This window comes from Podarcis bocagei (assembly GCF_964188305.1).
Source record: "Podarcis bocagei genome assembly, chromosome: 3".
NCBI classification, from domain to species: Eukaryota; Metazoa; Chordata; class Lepidosauria; order Squamata; family Lacertidae; genus Podarcis; species Podarcis bocagei.
Genome location: NC_138127.1, coordinates 106507275 through 106523383, shown reverse-complemented (window position 1 = coordinate 106523383; position 16109 = coordinate 106507275). Strand labels below are relative to the sequence as shown.

At 44.3% G+C, this 16109-nt stretch overlaps 1 protein-coding gene across 4 annotated transcripts in view; it reads left to right on the top strand.

Moving 5' to 3' along the window:
- Positions 1-16109, top strand: part of LOC308584069 (L-threonine 3-dehydrogenase, mitochondrial-like) — a 201235-nt gene that overhangs the window by 172473 nt on the left and 12653 nt on the right. The window contains exon 1 of one of the 4 annotated variants that reach the window (XM_081188751.1): positions 5200-5284. The exons of 1 other annotated variant lie outside the window; for it this stretch is intronic. The gene's annotated coding sequence lies outside the window, so the exon portion shown is untranslated. Of the gene's footprint in view, positions 1-5199; positions 5285-13299; positions 13437-14477; positions 14502-16109 lie in introns of those variants that run through there. 2 more of the 4 variants (XM_081188750.1, XM_081188752.1) reach the window with 2 other exon arrangements.

Here is a 16109-nt window from a genome sequence, read left to right as displayed (position 1 = left end):
CACAGCGTGGGTGCCACTACTGAGAAGGCCTGAGAAGGTTCCCTGTAACTTGGCTTCTCGCAGTGAGGGAACTGCCAGAAGGCCCTCGGTGCTGAACCTCAGTGTCCGGGTAGAACGATGGGGGTGGACGCTCCCTCAGATATACTGGGCCGAGGCCATTTAGGGCTTTCAAGGTCAGCACCATCACTTTGAATTGTGCTCGGAAACGTCCTGGAAGCCAATGTAGGTCTTTCAAAACCGGTGTTATGTGGTCTTGGTGGCCTCTCCCAGTCACCAGTCTAGCTGCTGCAAAAACATCTGGGGACCCAAGGTTGAGAAAGGCTGCCTTAAGGCAGCTATTGCACCCCTTAACCGGAGCATCCATAGAATCATAGAATCATAGAATAGAATCATAGAATCATAGAGTTGGAAGAGACCACAAGGGCCATCGAGTCCAACCCCCTGCCAAGCAGGAAACACCATCAGAGCACTCCTGACATATGGTTGTCAAGCCTCTGCTTAAAGACCTCCAAAGCAGGAGACTCCACCACACTCCTTGGCAGCAAATTCCACTGTCGAACAGCTCTTACTGTCAGGAAGTTCTTCCTAATGTTTAGGTGGAATCTTCTTTCTTGTAGTTTGGATCCATTGCTCCGTGTCCGCTTCTCTGGAGCAGCAGAAAACAACCTTTCTCCCTCCTCTATGTGACATCCTTTTATATATTTGAACATGGCTATCATATCACCCCTTAACCTCCTCTTCTCCAGGCTAAACATGCCCAGCTCCCTTAGCCGTTCCTCATAAGGCATCGTTTCCAGGCCTTTGACCATTTTGGTTGCCCTCCTCTGGACACGTTCCAGTTTGTCAGTGTCCTTCTTGAATTGTGGTGCCCAGAACTGGACACAGTACTCCAGGTGTGGTCTGACCAGAGCAGAATACAGTGGCACTATTACTTCCCTTGATCTAGATGCTATACTCCTATTGATGCAGCCCAGAATTGCATTGGCTTTTTTAGCTGCCGCGTCACACTGTTGGCTCATGTCAAGTTTGTGGTCAACCAAGACTCCTAGAACCTTTTCACATGTACTGCTCTCAAGCCAGGTGTCACCCATCTTGTATTTGTGCCTCTCATTTTTTTTGCCCAAGTGCAATACTTTACATTTCTCCCTGTTAAAATTCATTTTGTTTGTTTTTGCCCAGTTCTCTAATCTGTCAAGGTCGTTTTGAAGTGTGATCCTGTCCTCTGGGGTGTTAGCCACCCCTCCCAGTTTGGTGTCATCTGCAAATTTGATCAGGATGCCCTTGAGTCCATCATCCAAGTCGTTGATAAAGATGTTAAATAAGACCGGGCCCAAGACAGAACCCTGTGGCACCCCACTAGTCACTCTTCTCCAGGATGAAGAGGAACCATTGATGAGCACCCTTTGGGTTCGGTCAGTCAGCCAGTTACCACTGAGTGGTAGCAGAGTCAAGACCGCATTTTACCAGCTTCTTTACAAGAATATCATGGGGCACCTTGTCAAATGCCTTGCTGAAATCAAGGTAGGCTACATCCACTGCGTTCCCTTCATCTACCAGGCTTGTAATTCTGTCAAAAAACGAGATCAGGTTAGTCTGACATGACCTATTTTTCAGAAATCCATGCTGACTATTGGTGATCACAGCATTCCTTTCTAGGTGCTCACAGACTGTTTGCTTAATGATCTGCTCCAGAATCTTCCCTGCTATTGATGTCAGACTGACTGGGCGGTAATTATTTGGGTCCTCTCTTTTCCCCTTTTTGAAAATAGGGACAACATTTGCCCTCCTCCAGTCTGCCGGGACTTTGCCTGTTCTCCATGTGGTGCTGCTGCTGGACAGAGCTGTGCAGCAGTGGTGGGGCACATGTGTGAGAGAGCCCCACTGCCTGCCTACCTCCCCTGCATGGCCAAGAGATGCCCATCTTCTGCCAGCTCCTGTTTAGGTAAGGTACATGGGATGGACAGCGCCTCCTGTTAAGGAAGCAACTGTAGAGGCATGCCCCTAAAAAATTCTGTGCCTGGGGCAATTGCCATGGTAACACGCCACCCCACAAGCCTCTGACTGACTCTCCACATATGATCCAACCTCTGATTGTCACCTGAGGTCCTTCTTCATGTTGCCATTCCACAGGAGGTATGGAGGGTGGCAGCTCAAGAACCGGCCTTTTCTGTAGTGTCCCTGCTCCTGTGGGATGCTCTGTCAAGGGAGGCTCACCTGGCACTCATCATTATCTTCAAGCTTGAGGTGGAAACTGTTAGAATTCCTGCTCCATGAATGCAGTCATGGGATTGTTGTCTATCACATGACACTGTACGTTTTGACTCCACAGAGTGGGAAGTGACGGAGACAGGATTTTTCTCTTACTGTGTTCTGTGAATCATAGAATCATAGAGTTGGAAGAGACCACAAGGGCCATCGAGTCCAACCCCCTGCCAAGCAGGAAACACCATCAGAGCACTCCTGACATATGGTTGTCAAGCCTCTGCTTAAAGACCTCCAAAGCAGGAGACTCCACCACACTCCTTGGCAGCAAATTCCACTGTCGAACAGCTCTTACTGTCAGGAAGTTCTTCCTAATGTTTAGGTGGAATCTTCTTTCTTGTAGATCCATTGCTCCGTGTCCGCTTCTCTGGAGCAGCAGAAAACAACCTTTCTCCCTCCTCTATATGACATCCTTTTATATATTTGAACATGGCTATCATATCACCCCTTAATAGTGAAGTGGGACTATTGTCCTTTGTTTTTTTCTCTTTGCTATCTGATGCTAGAGAGAGAGGGAGGCATGTTGCAGTGCTCCGTGTGTGTTTATATGTAAATAAAGTAGATTAACCAAAATGCTGAGTTGCTGAGGTCTGTTACGCAAACTACGAAGACTCTGCGGATCCCTAAGTGTGCCGGTGTCTGTTGGCATCAGTCGCTGTGATGTTTGGGCTGAGGACAGCTTTTGAAGCTCCCGAACGATCGACCAGGAGGGAGAGAACATGCCAGTCGGGCATGTATCTCTGCCAGGGTCCTACTCAAGAGATCTTCCTCATCTGTGTGAAATCTGGTTCTTGCTTATTGGCAGTTGATAAACTGGATCTTTCTGGCAAATACAGCAATTGGTGCAGTAACAATATACAAGACCTTTTTTCAAAGCAGCAGAATTTGCTAACCAAGAAGAATATTTAGATAGCCATGCATAGCAAAATGCTCTTGGACCTGTACTCTACCATGCCTGAAGTCTTAACTTTCTTTAAGGGCCCAACATAGTGTTAGAAGCTCAAATTTCAACACTGGTAGAAGTTTTGCTTTCAATACGAAAGTTCTTGTATCCAGATTTTTTCTTCCTGTTGCTCAAGTTGTACATTACGGGTACTTGGATATTTCCTGTCTCTTTTGAGGCAATCAAATACCAGCGTGATGTTTGATGAAGCCATTGCAGATCCTAATAGCTAAACAAACAGGATAGCTCTGATTCTTTGCTTTCTCTTTCAACATTACAACTGCTATGCCTCTCTTTCAACCTTCAACTAGAAAAAACTAATTGCACAAGGTTCCTGTTTCCAAGAAATGGATGCTTTCTGGGAAAGTTGCCTGCACTGTGGATTCCTGTTCTTCTGGGTTCCTTTTGGTTTCTGTTCTTTGCAAACTCCCCCACCTGCCCATCAAAAAGTAGGCCCAGATCCAGCATCAGCCCCCAGCTCCTCACCTGTTCACAAAAGTTCACCACAAGTCCTATGTTTATATTAGCATGGCATTTATATGGTTTGTGACATTTCAATGGTTTGCAACAGTATGGTTTGTAACATCTGCAGAAGCATTAAATTTGTAGCAGCTGCATTCGTCTCAGTCAATAAAGCATGAGACTCAATCCCAGGGTTGTGGGTTCGATTCCCATGTTGGGTGAAAGATTCCTGTATTGCAGGGGGTTGGACTAGATGACCTTGTGGTCCCTTCCAACTCTACAAATCTGTGATTCTGTGATCTGCGCTGGCCCAGAAAGTCTCTCTTGCAGAAAGGTGCAGAGAATCTGATTCTGGCAGCTGCTCTCAAAAGGAGTGGCCTCAGAGATCATTCTAAAGCAGTCCCACAGAGTTCTGTCCTGGGCCCTGTCCTGGCGTGCTCTGGTCCAGGGGGTCACAAAGAGTTGGACACGACTAAACAACAACAACACCTGGCTTGGTACCTTGGGTTACTGACGCTTCAGGTTTCAGACGCTTCAGGTTACAGACTCCGTTGACGCAGAAATAGTACCTCGGCTTAAGAACTTTGCTTTAGGATGAGAATAGAAATCGTGTGGTGGCAGCAGGGGGCCCCATTAGCTAAAGTGGTGCTTCAGGTTAAGAACAGTTTCAGGTTAAGAATGGACCTCCAGAATGAATTAAGTTCTTAACCCGAGGTACTACTTGTGAAAAGGATCTAGGAGCCTTAGTAGACCACAAGCTTAACATGAGTCAACAGTGTGATGCAGCAGCAAAAAAGGCTAATTCTACTGTAGATGTTCAAGGGTCTGGAAACCAAACCTTATGAGGAACGGTTGAGGGAGTTGGGGATGGGAAAGGAGACTGGGAGGAGATATGAAAGCCATCTTCAAATATCGCAAGGGCTGCCTCATGCAGGATGGAGCAATTTTTGTTTTACTCCTGCTCCAGAGGGTAGGACCAGAAGCAATGTCTTCAAGTTACAAGGAAGGAGATTCCCATCTGTCAGGACTTTTCCATCATTGCAGGGGGTCGACTAGATGACCCTTTGTGGGGGAGGGGCGTATCCTTCCTAAATGCTGAGCTTCTGCATTTTAAGAAATGCTAAACTTGGATCTGCTTCCCGTTTTACTCCTTGTCTGGCACCCACCCGAGCAGCATCCCTTTCCTTTCCATGTATTCCTGCCTTTATAAACCTTCCCAAATGACGTCATGAGAAGGCGCTGACGCGGCAGGTGCGGGGGTGACGTCACACCCGCTCCGGCCTTCGCTTTAAGCAGCGCAGCCTCCTGCCAGGCCGCCGCCAAGCGGTTTCCATAGTAACCCCGCGCGGCTCGGCAGTTGCCGGCCCGGCGCCCCTCATTGGCCGAGGCCGCTTTGCCTCCGCTACGTCGAGGGAGGCGCGGCGGGGGAGGGAGGCGGCGGCCCGACTCCAGCCTATCAGGAGGCGGGAGCCGGAGGGCGGGGCGTCGCGAGCCGGCGCTAGGCTATATAAGGGCAGGTGCCGGAGCCGTTGCGTCAGGTGGGTCGTGAGGCGGCGGCGGAGGAGCGGGAAGGATTTGGTCGCGTGTGAGGGGGGGAAATAAAAAGAAAGAAAGCAGGTGAGTGAGGGAGCGCGTATTTTTTTCCTCTCCTCAGAACCGTCCTTTGTCCTCCTTTCTCTCCCCTTATTTTATTTTATTTCATTTTATTTTATTGTTATGGCGGTTCGCAACAGAAAAATAAAATAAAAACGAGAACACAATAAAACAAAAACCGAATACTCGAGTTTTCAAAATACCTTATTTTCTTAACCATCGACGTGGTGGGACCCCAGAGGCTCCACCTCAATTAATTTTAAGGGGTTTTTTTTTGGGGGGGGGGGAGTTAGGAGAGGGTGTTCACATTATCAGAGGAAAGCCTCATCTCTTCCACCCGCTGCTCTGCTTACCATCAAGCCTCCACTGTCTCCTGGGCATTTATTGGATACATTTATGTATTTTTTTAAAAAAAACCATGCACACACAGAACAAGAATGCATTTTGAATGTATACGTTATACTTGACTTTCTTCTGTAATGTTTCATCCAGGGTTGTTTTATTAGGTGCTTTAATGTAGGTTGTAAACTGCTTTGATGCTGGGGTTTTGTTTTTAATTAGAAGTGGTATAGACATGAAATTAATAATAATTGTAAAGTATTTCCAGGGTGGCTAACAACAAAGATCAGAATAAAGTGGTAAGTTTCAAAAAGGAAAGAACAAAGGGTTTTTGTTTCCTTGGCTGGCTTTTTTGTGGTGTAATCTTATTAAACTCCTCTTTGTTTTCCCTCCCAATGGAATGACTAAGATTTTTCAGCAATCTCAATCTCTCTGTCTCAGCAGCAAATGTACTGAAATAGCATTTTATTTAAATTTATTATCTATGCTGTTTTGTTTTGTTTGAAAAATCTTAGCCTTCCCTTAAAACAACAACAACAAACCCCTTTCTTCCCTGATGTATGTTTCCAGGTGGCATTTTATTTTATCTTCTATGCTGATTTATTTTGGTTATTATTTTTAAGCAGACCTACCTGATAGCCATGTTCAAATATATAAAAGGATGTCACATAGAGGAGGGAGAAAGGTTGTTTTCTGCTGCTCCAGAGAAGCGGACACGGAGCAATGGATGCAAACTACAAGAAAGAAGATTCCACCTAAACATTAGGAAGAACTTCCTGACAGTAAGAGCTGTTCGACAGTGGAATTTGCTGCCAAGGAGTGTGGTGGAGTCTCCTACTTTGGAGGTCTTTAAGCAGAGGCTTGACAACCATATGTCAGGAGTGCTCTGATGGTGTTTCCTGCTTGGCAGGGGGTTGGACTCGATGGCCCTTGTGGTCTCTTCCAACTCTATGATTCTATGATTCTACCTTGCTTGCTGAATAGCACTCCCAGCCCTTTATGTTGCAATCCTTCTTATTCCTGGTGCTTTACAAAGCAGAGGAAAAAAGTGTGGGTCCCTGGCCTGAGGTGCTCAGTCTTGAAAATTTATTATTTTGGGAGCTGGAGGTGGCAGAAGGCATGCGTGTTCCATTAACATTTAAAACAATTATTTTCCCCCAAAGAATATTGGGGAACTGTAGTTTCTCTCTCAGAGCTGCAGTTCCCAGCACCCTTAAACTAAAGTTCCCAGAACTCGTGTGCTTTAAATGTATGTTGTGGATCTGGCTTTAGGCTCTGTTACAGTAGGGGGTGAGGCTTAAGCCAGAGGCTTAGAAGAATATTCATACCAAATCAACAGCGAGATAACTGTAAAGTGCAGAAACGCTGTGCAAGTGCATGCACTTTGCTAGCCCTTATTTTCCCTGCCCCATGATAGACCCTCCCAGACAGGAGCTTCTCTCTCTCCCTCTCCTGTACCAGTCACTGAAAGTCCATCTGCCACTTTTGCAGGGCCACAGGTGTCCCATGAGGGATGCGGGTGGCGCTGTGGGTTAAACCACAGAGCCTAGGGCTTGCCGATCAGAAGGTCGGCGGTTTGAATCCCTGCAATGGGGTGAGCTCCCATTCCTCGGTCCCTGCTCCTGCCAACCTAGCAGTTCGAAAGCACGTCAAAGTGCAAGTAGATAAATAGATACCGCTCCAATGGGAAGTGTTTCCATGTGCTGCTCTGGTTCGCCAGAAGCGGCTTAGTCATGCTGGCCACATGACCTGGAAGCTGTATGCCGGCTCCCTCGGCCAATAAAGAGAGATGAGCGCCGCAACCCCAGAGTTGGTCACAACTGGACCTAATGGTCAGGGGTCCCTTTACCCCTGTCCCAGAAAGGGAGACACCAAATTGATACATTTGAGGTGACCCCCACAGACACCAGTGCATCACTGGTGTTTTGCAGCATGCTCAGTTTCTCTCTTCCCATCCTGAATCACACTCTTGGGCTGAGTAGAATCTGTTTGCCTACCTCTACACAGCAGCAGTTAATGAGGACTGACCCATGCACCAAATTGCTGTTAAATTAGTGCAAAAAGTTAAAAGGTCTCAGAGAGTAGCTTAAAGGGCAAAGGGTAACCTGTTTGAAGTTCACTTCCTTTTTCTCGATAACCTGGTGGCCAAGATGTTTTTGTTATCACCGCCTGCATCATGCCTGACTTTGTCTCTCCCCATCCTGAAACGGAACCCTCTTGAGGTCCAGCTGGTCCACCTCTGCACACTGGCAACTAAGTAGCACCATCCCATGCGGTCAAATTGCTGGTATGCTTGTACAGTACAGAGAAAAAGTCTTACACATTGGTGTGTGAAGCTCATCTCCCTTTGAAACCTTTGGCTAATTTATTTCCCTTGCTGTGGGTCCTGCCTTCCTAGCTGGATGCATGGACTATTCCTTGCTCACATTATCCTCCTCCTCCATAGCAGCCAGCTCTTGAAAGATGAGGCTGCAGGAAATCTAGTGTTGTCTTTGCTGGGGAGGGAATTGGTCTAGGGATGTGGGAGTACATTAGAAGGCATCCTTCCTCCAAAGCTTTTCTCACCTCCAAGAACCTTTTAAACTGGTGTGTGTGCATGCAAGTGTGTGTGTAAGTGTGCATGTGTGTGTGGGTCCCCTTGGGGCTTTAAGAATCCAATGGAGTTGGGGGCTTGGGCACAGGTCTCATTCTTTCCCCTCAGCTGGACTCTTCTCCTGTACTGCCCCAAGGCTGAAGGCAGTAGGCAACTTCTTTCCCTGTACGGTAGTCTAAACTTTGTCAATAAGGGTTGCTTGCATGGTGCTTTCTGCTGCTGAGGCAGCATGATTACAGGAGGGCAATGTACATGTGTAGCCTGTAGTCTGGGCATTTTGGGAAAGCTATTGCTTTTTCTCGTCATGTTTTTTTTTAAAAGAAAGAAAGGAAACCACCTTTATTTCCCCCTGGCCTATTTGGGCACCCAGTGTAGAAAGAGGATTATTTCTGTAATACTATTCCGTTTACACAATACCTTACAATTTTCATCTCGTGTCCTCAAGGTGAGGTGAGGCAATGACTTAACAAGGCCACGAAGGTCACTCCTCATGTTGGTGAAACTTTTGTTTTCAGAGGGAGTTGCATAATGCTAATACCAACTTTCCTCATCTCCCCCCCCCCCCAACTGCAAACATATGCCTTAAGAATCTAGGGCAAATTGTATCTTCCCAATTAGAATATTTAGAGTGCAGGTGCAGAGGAGAGGGAGTTTTCTTCTTACATTCCAGAGTTTGCCATTAAAATGTGCAAAAAATTAAAAATGTGTATACTGTAGTTAATTGTCTTGAAATCCCACTTTATCAAGTTGCTAGTTAATAATTTAAGTTACGCTCATTTTAATAGAATGAGGGCACAACCACCTTTCTCTGGATTGCATTCAACGTGGCATCCTGTTGTGCTGTAGGAGGCTGATGCCTTTAATGGAAATGCGAGGCGGCAACTGTCTGTCCCAAGAGACAATGGGAGAGTGCACCAATGGGGATGAAGTCAAACTGTTGGAAGGGAGGGACATGTTTTGTTGCAGCTGGGGCAGATCAAGGTGTCCAGTTGTGCTGCTGCAGATGCACCATGGCGTTTCTTCTCTCTGCAATCATCCCTGCGGTCACTTCTCCTGGTCCCTGCCGTGGATGCACAACCTGACTGTCTGTCTCCAGGCACTGCGGTTGTCTGCAAGGGATTCCCACACGGCAGGGCTGATGCTGCTTCATGTCATGTTTGCAGACATCTTTATAACACAGAGTTGGTCTGCCAACAGGCCTACTACCTGAAGCCAGCTCCCTGCAGAGCATATCATAGAATCATAGAGTTGGAATAGACCACAAGGGCCATCGAGTCCAACCCCCTGCCAAGCAGGAAACACCATCAGAGCACTCCTGACATATGGTTGTCAAGCCTCTGCTTAAAGACCTCCAAAGTAGGAGACTCCACCACACTCCTTGGCAGCAAATTCCACTGTCGAACAGCTCTTACTGTCAGGAAGTTCTTCCTAATGTTTAGGTGGAATCTTCTTTCTTGTAGTTTGGATCCATTGCTCCATGTCCGCTTCTCTGGAGCAGCAGAAAACAACCTTTCTCCCTCCTCTATGTGACATCCTTTTATATATTTGAACATGGCTATCATATCACCCCTTAACCTCCTCTTCTCCAGGCTAAACATGTCCTTGGGGATTCTGCCACCTTCCGTTCTGTGTACATGACTAAGCCAGTGAAGACTTGTTGAGATAGAAGTAAGAATGTTCTGGGAATGTGGACTTAAAAAGAGAAAACAAACTATGCTTGATTTTGCACTTTGCAAAAGTTCTGCAAAGTTCAGGTATCAAATTGCGTAGAAATTAATGGCAAAGGTGCTGCCTGCCACCTTCCAGAAATAAAACGCATCACGGTCTGCATTTCATTTCAGTGCCACTTAATGTTGAATTCCAACGTTTGTCTTTCACTTTCCTCTGAACTTCTATTTCGTCAGCATTTTTCAAAAAAAGTCCTTGCACGTGTTGCTGCAGCAGCACTCCATTCCTGCAGTAGCTGAAGAGGCAATGGGAGACCCATAAATCGTCCACTAACTGTGCTGCAGGCAGTGCATAGTAACTGCTGCACAAGCTATATTGCTCAATGCAGTGTGTGAGCCAGAGGTTAACCTAGCACTTGGCTGTCATGAGCTAAGAGTTATGGGTTGTAATTTAAGAGCGCCTTGAAATCAAAATGGGCATTGCAGTTGTTAAAAGCAATTCCAGGAAAGGAACTTGCTGTAATGGACCTAGAGACATAAAAGTGAGAATCTGCGTAAACATGGGAGTGACGTTGCACACTGTTCGGTGCTGCCAAGAAGTTAAAAATGAAATCCTCTTATTAAATGGATAATACGTCTAGTCTAAAATTGCCTTGCAACAATAATGACATGGGTAAAAGGTAAAGGACCACTGGACGGTTAAGTCCAGTCAAAGGCAACTATGAGGTGCAGCACTCATCTCAATTCAGACCAAGGAAGCCGGCGTTTGTCCACAGCTTTCCAGGTCATGTGGCCAGCATGACTAAACTGCTTCTGGCGCAACAGGACATGATGACGAATGCCAGAGAGCATGGAAATGCTGTTTACTTTCCCACCACAGCAATACCTATATATCTATTTGCACTGGTATGCTTTCGAACTGCTAGATTGGCAGGAGCTGGGAAAGAGCAATGGGAGCTCACCCCGTTGTGCAGATTTGAACCCCTAACCTTCCAATTGGCAAACCCATGAAGCTCAGTGGTTTAGACCACAGTGCCACCCTCTCCCCTGAATAATGTAGGGTACAATTCAGCCCAAGTAAATACTTTTGAATCTCATTGATTGCAGTTGGGAAGAGTTAATTTGTAGTATTTTTGATAAAGAAATCCCCACACAGTCCCCATGCAGGATTTGTTCATAAAAATAAAAGGGTGGTGCACAAAATATTTTATTTTGCTTGAGGAAAAAGCCATTGAACAATGTTCTTGCATTCTCTGATCATTTACAGCATGTTGGGTGGGGTGGGTTTTGCAACACTTCTCTATCAATTAAGGAGAAAAGAAATTGCATTTGGAAATTATATTTCCCTTGTAAAAGAACATAGAAGAGAAGGTTGGCTACTGTCCACTGTCATCCCTATGTCTCTGCAAGTGGAATGAAATGCATCCTGTCAGTTCCTCTCCACTCCTCCTCCTCTAAATTTTTTGATCCCCAGGAAGTGCAAAATATGGAGATTCCAAGGACTACTAGAAAATGGAAAAGGGCAGTAAAGCAGAGGGGGAAACAGCTCTTTAAGGTCCCAGGGATTCCTGTTGCCTGGTATGAATACAATTCATCAATCACTGCATTGGCTTCACTCATTGGCTAAAAACATGGATAGGTGGGAGCAGCCAGGTTGGGTCGTTTCACCAAAATAATAATAATAATAATAATAATAATAATAATAATAATAATAATAATAAAATATTTGAAGAGTGCTTGCACAATTTGCTTAATTTTCTTCCTAGGAGGGCTATGTTTTTTTTTTTTATGATAGCTCAGAGTTTGAATCCTCTGTGGACACTGGCAGGTGCAGTGTTGGTGACTTCTGCTCAGTAGCAGAGTCTGCACAAATTGCGAACTTCTTCCTGACTGCCAATCCATTCGTAGCAGAAATGGCACTGTCCAGGCACAAGAGGGAGGTATTGGCAAGTTCAGGGGAGCCCTGATGCTTGCAGAAATAGCAAGCGGAATGGGAAAAGGTGGAAACCCCTAACAGGAGAGACCTCAGTGAGCACTGAACATACTATGTGTGAGAGGACGGGGGTTTTTTTTGGGGGGGATGCCAGATGGGGAGTTGGTTATCTGGAACCCTGAAAAGGAGTGCTTTACACTGCAGCATTTTGTTGCAGGACTAACTTGCAGTTTTCTAATGCTGAAAACTTTGGGTGTGAATATTGTCCCTTTGGATGGCTTCTCCAAATAGCAGTGTGTTTAACTTTAATTGGACAGCTATTAAGTACATCAGTGAAAGAATTACGGTAGTTTGATATAGCATAATCTCTAGTTTTCCCATTTTGTTCACTGGAATCTACAGCTCTTAAAAGCTTCAATTCAGCTTACCTAAGGACCAAACTACACGGTACATTAAGTTACTCTTCATAAAAGCATGCTTGTTGCTACCACTTTTCTTCTGTAGAAAACCAGCTGGTGGGTCATAGTCCAGTTCCTCAGTTTTCTTTAGAGGCCTTCTATTGATTTCATGCTTCAAATTGCTACCCTCTCCCCTAAATTTGTTAATTACAGCAAAAGAAGACCTTCAGGGTCCCTAACTCTCTCTGAATAGCCTTATTGTTGCTGAATGAACCTAAGGTCTGCCAGTTTATGCAAAATGTTCTTGATTTCTGTGTGCGTAGCAGGTGCCTAGGTTACGTTATCACTCTGGAGATCTGTCACGCTGCAGCCAGAGAGTATTACTTCTATTACCTATCTGCCAGCAGTAAGGCTTACATAACTTTGTTTTTAGAAGATAGGAAACTGCCTGGTACTGATGAGTCACACCATTGGTCCATCAAGTTTGTGTTAATAAATTTAAATAAGTGTAAAAAAAAAATGCCCCACCATTAATACTTTGTGATCTATCTTATATTCCTATATATACAGTGTGTGTGTGTGTGTGTGTGTGTGTGTGTGTGTGTGTGTGTGTGTGTGTGTATGTTTAGGGACGCTTTTAATACTGGATGAATCATTGTATTTTAATATTCTGCTGGAAGCCACCCAGAGTGGCTGGGGAAAGCCAGCCAGATGGGTGGGGTATAAATAATAAATTATTATTATTAAATAATAATTATCACCATCATCATCATTTCAGACTAAACCTTAGAGGCTTTTTAGTTTACCAGTTGTGTAAATTGAAGTACTATTGGAGAGTTTTTAATCTTTCTTTTTAAGCCAAACAAATCCAGTTTATAGTACCATTACTTCAGTTTCCATTAAAACAATAGTCGGCAGGTGTTAATTTAGGATAAAGTATTAATCCAGTGAACCAGGCAAGCAGGCCCTGTATTATTAGAAAAGCAGCATTGCTGTTCCTTCTTGTCTTCAAAGTTCTGTACCCATTGTGTGGTGACGCTATTTTTAAATCAAACAACCTGGATTATGATGTGTGTTTTGTGCTGATACCATGTGTTCTCTCACACACCCTTTTTCTGTGTAATGGACAACTCCCACTCTTTCAAGAACTCCAATTGGCTTGACGGAGAGAGGCTGTGCCCTATAAATGTCTCTCTCCTCTTCTTTTCCTTCTTGCTTTGCAAAGCCACTGGCAAAAAAGGGGAAGGTAAGCTGAGAAAAAAAATATTATTGTATTGGGAAGAAGGAAGACACTGTTTAAATATTTGCTTTTTAGATTTTTTTTTCCAGTTGCATTTAGAATAAATGAATTATCTCTAGTTTGATGGCTTCTCTTAGATGCTAAATGGGACCCAGTCAGTATAATTTTAATAACCAGACACAGATATCATTTTTCCTTCATGTGCTAAGGCTTAGCACTATTACTGATCTACATGAAAAGTAGTCGTTTCCGTCAGTTGGTGATGTGAGGATTTATGTAAGTTCCGAGAGTATAATGTGTGTTCTTGTATTCATGTATATCAACTTTAGAAGGTGTGTAGCTTTCAACCTTATTGAAGCACTTTAATGCCCTTTTCTATTCTAATCTTTTAATACCCCAGTATAATGTAATCAATTATGAACTGTGTGAGTGTCAAGAATGGATTTCTGACTGGATGCTGAGAGAGTGAAATTGCCTTCATTAGCTCTAGTCCTCTCCAAGGTCCCAGGGCAGGATACAACAATTAAAACAGAATGTTAAAAACAGTTTAAACAACACAGAAACAAAGCAAGTCCTAAAAATATGAAGCTCAGGTATCAAAAGCTAGAGTAAAGAGATGTGTAGGATCTTAGGTCAGTAGGGCATTAGAACTCTGCTTTTTACAACAAAGAAAAACATGGGATAAGAGCAACCTTTCTTGAAAGTCACATTCAGAGGCATAATGGATGGAAATTAAACTTCCAGGACACCCGGTGCACAAAAAGACGAGCAACATTCTGATAAGGCTGGAAAAGCTGGAGTCGTTGTGCAAGTGCTTTGCCTATACAGAAAAAGAAACCAGTATGCATTTGCAAACAGATGAAGGAGGTCAAATGATCAATTTCTTTTAACAGCTGAGGGTACTAAGGTATTAAGAACTCCAGACTGACAGCCATCATGGGGAAGAACTTGGCACCCCAAGATGACTGTGAAGCTTTCGCCCTAGCCTGACTTCAGCTGTCAATTACCCTTTACTTCTAGACTGGCCATCTAGCTAGATGGAACACTTGTTGACTAGGTAAAGGTAAAAAGGTAAAGGTTATTTTTTAAATGTGTCAATAAGTGTGTTGTCTGGCCTTCTACCTCCCCACTCCCACAATGTATGTGTCTCACTAATTTATTTCTGGCTGAGCTTTATCAACTGTAAGTTTTGAGCAGTTGTTAAAGTGAAGTTAGGCTGAGCAAGATTCTACTTTGTGGTTGGGGGGGTGTACAGAAAAATGGTATATATTTTGTAATAGGTGTGTTCTCTCTAATCGAATCCCCATTTCTTTGCATGGTTGTGAGGGAAGGTACTGCAAATTTAATGAATTGCATGACCCTGCAGTTAGATTTCTTAACCCCTCTGCACTAGATTTATAGACAACAGGTGTAGCTAGGACCTTGCTGATTCTGGCTGCCTTCAAGAAGCTGTAACATTAGGTAGCAAGCCAGCAGGAATGGTACTTAATACTGTGTTGTGCGTGCGTTTGTTACTTGGAAGTTTCAAAAGTATGCCTCATGCTGAACAGGAATTTATGATAGAAATATGATAAGTATGCAATATGATTTCTATTTTTACTGCAGTGATGTATTATGATTTTTTTAAAAAAGTGTCTATGCTATTATATTACATCAGTGAAGATTTATTATTGGTCTTCATTCTGGTCTTAACATTATACAGTGTTCTCTTACAATCAAAGCTAATCTTAGCTGATTCATAAAATCATAGAATTGTAGAGTTGGAAGGGACCACAAGGGTCATCTAGTCTAACCCCCTGCAATGCAGGAATCTTTTGCCCAATATGGAGCTCAAACCCACAACCCTGAGATTAAGAGTCTCATGCTCTACTGAGTAAAGTAGGGTGTGCAGAACATGATGGTTGCGGAAAAGCATGGTACAAATTTAATGTAGTCCCTGAAATAATATGTTCTTCTGTAGCATCTGTTCATTTCAATGGGTCTTGTGCAAGAGAAGTTCATTGCATGCCGTGTTGTTAATATAGTGTAGACCAGAACTTTCCAAACTGTGTGTCGCGACACATTAATGTGCTGGCTGCAGTGTGTAGGTGTGTTGCACAAATGCTCCCCGTGCTCTTCCCAGGGCTGGAAAGAGGTTAGCTTAACCTGTGGTTTGCTAGTAAAACTGAATTACTGTGTGGCGAAATGATGCATGTGTAAAAAGTGCGTCACCAACATGAAAAAATTTGGAAAGCCCTCGTGTCGACTTTGACCGTGTAGACCAGCAGGCATGACAATTTAGCTTTCAGAATTGACAATTGGTTTTATAATAAACAGTTATAACAAGGGAGTCAAAGAATCAAAGAATCATAGAGTTGGAAGAGACCACAAGGGCCATCGAGTCCAACCCCCTGCCAAGCAGGAAACACCATCAGAGCACTCCTGACATATGGTTGTCAAGCCTCTGCTTAAAGACCTCCAAAGTAGGAGACTCCACCACACTCCTTGGCAGCAAATTCCACTGTCGAACAGCTCTTACTGTCAGGAAGTTCTTCCTAATGTTTAGGTGGAATCTTCTTTCTTGTAGTTTGGATCCATTGCTCCGTGTCCGCTTCTCTGGAGCAGCAGAAAACAACCTTCCTCCCTCCTCTATGTGACATCCTTTTATATATTTGAACATGGCTATCATATCACCCCTTA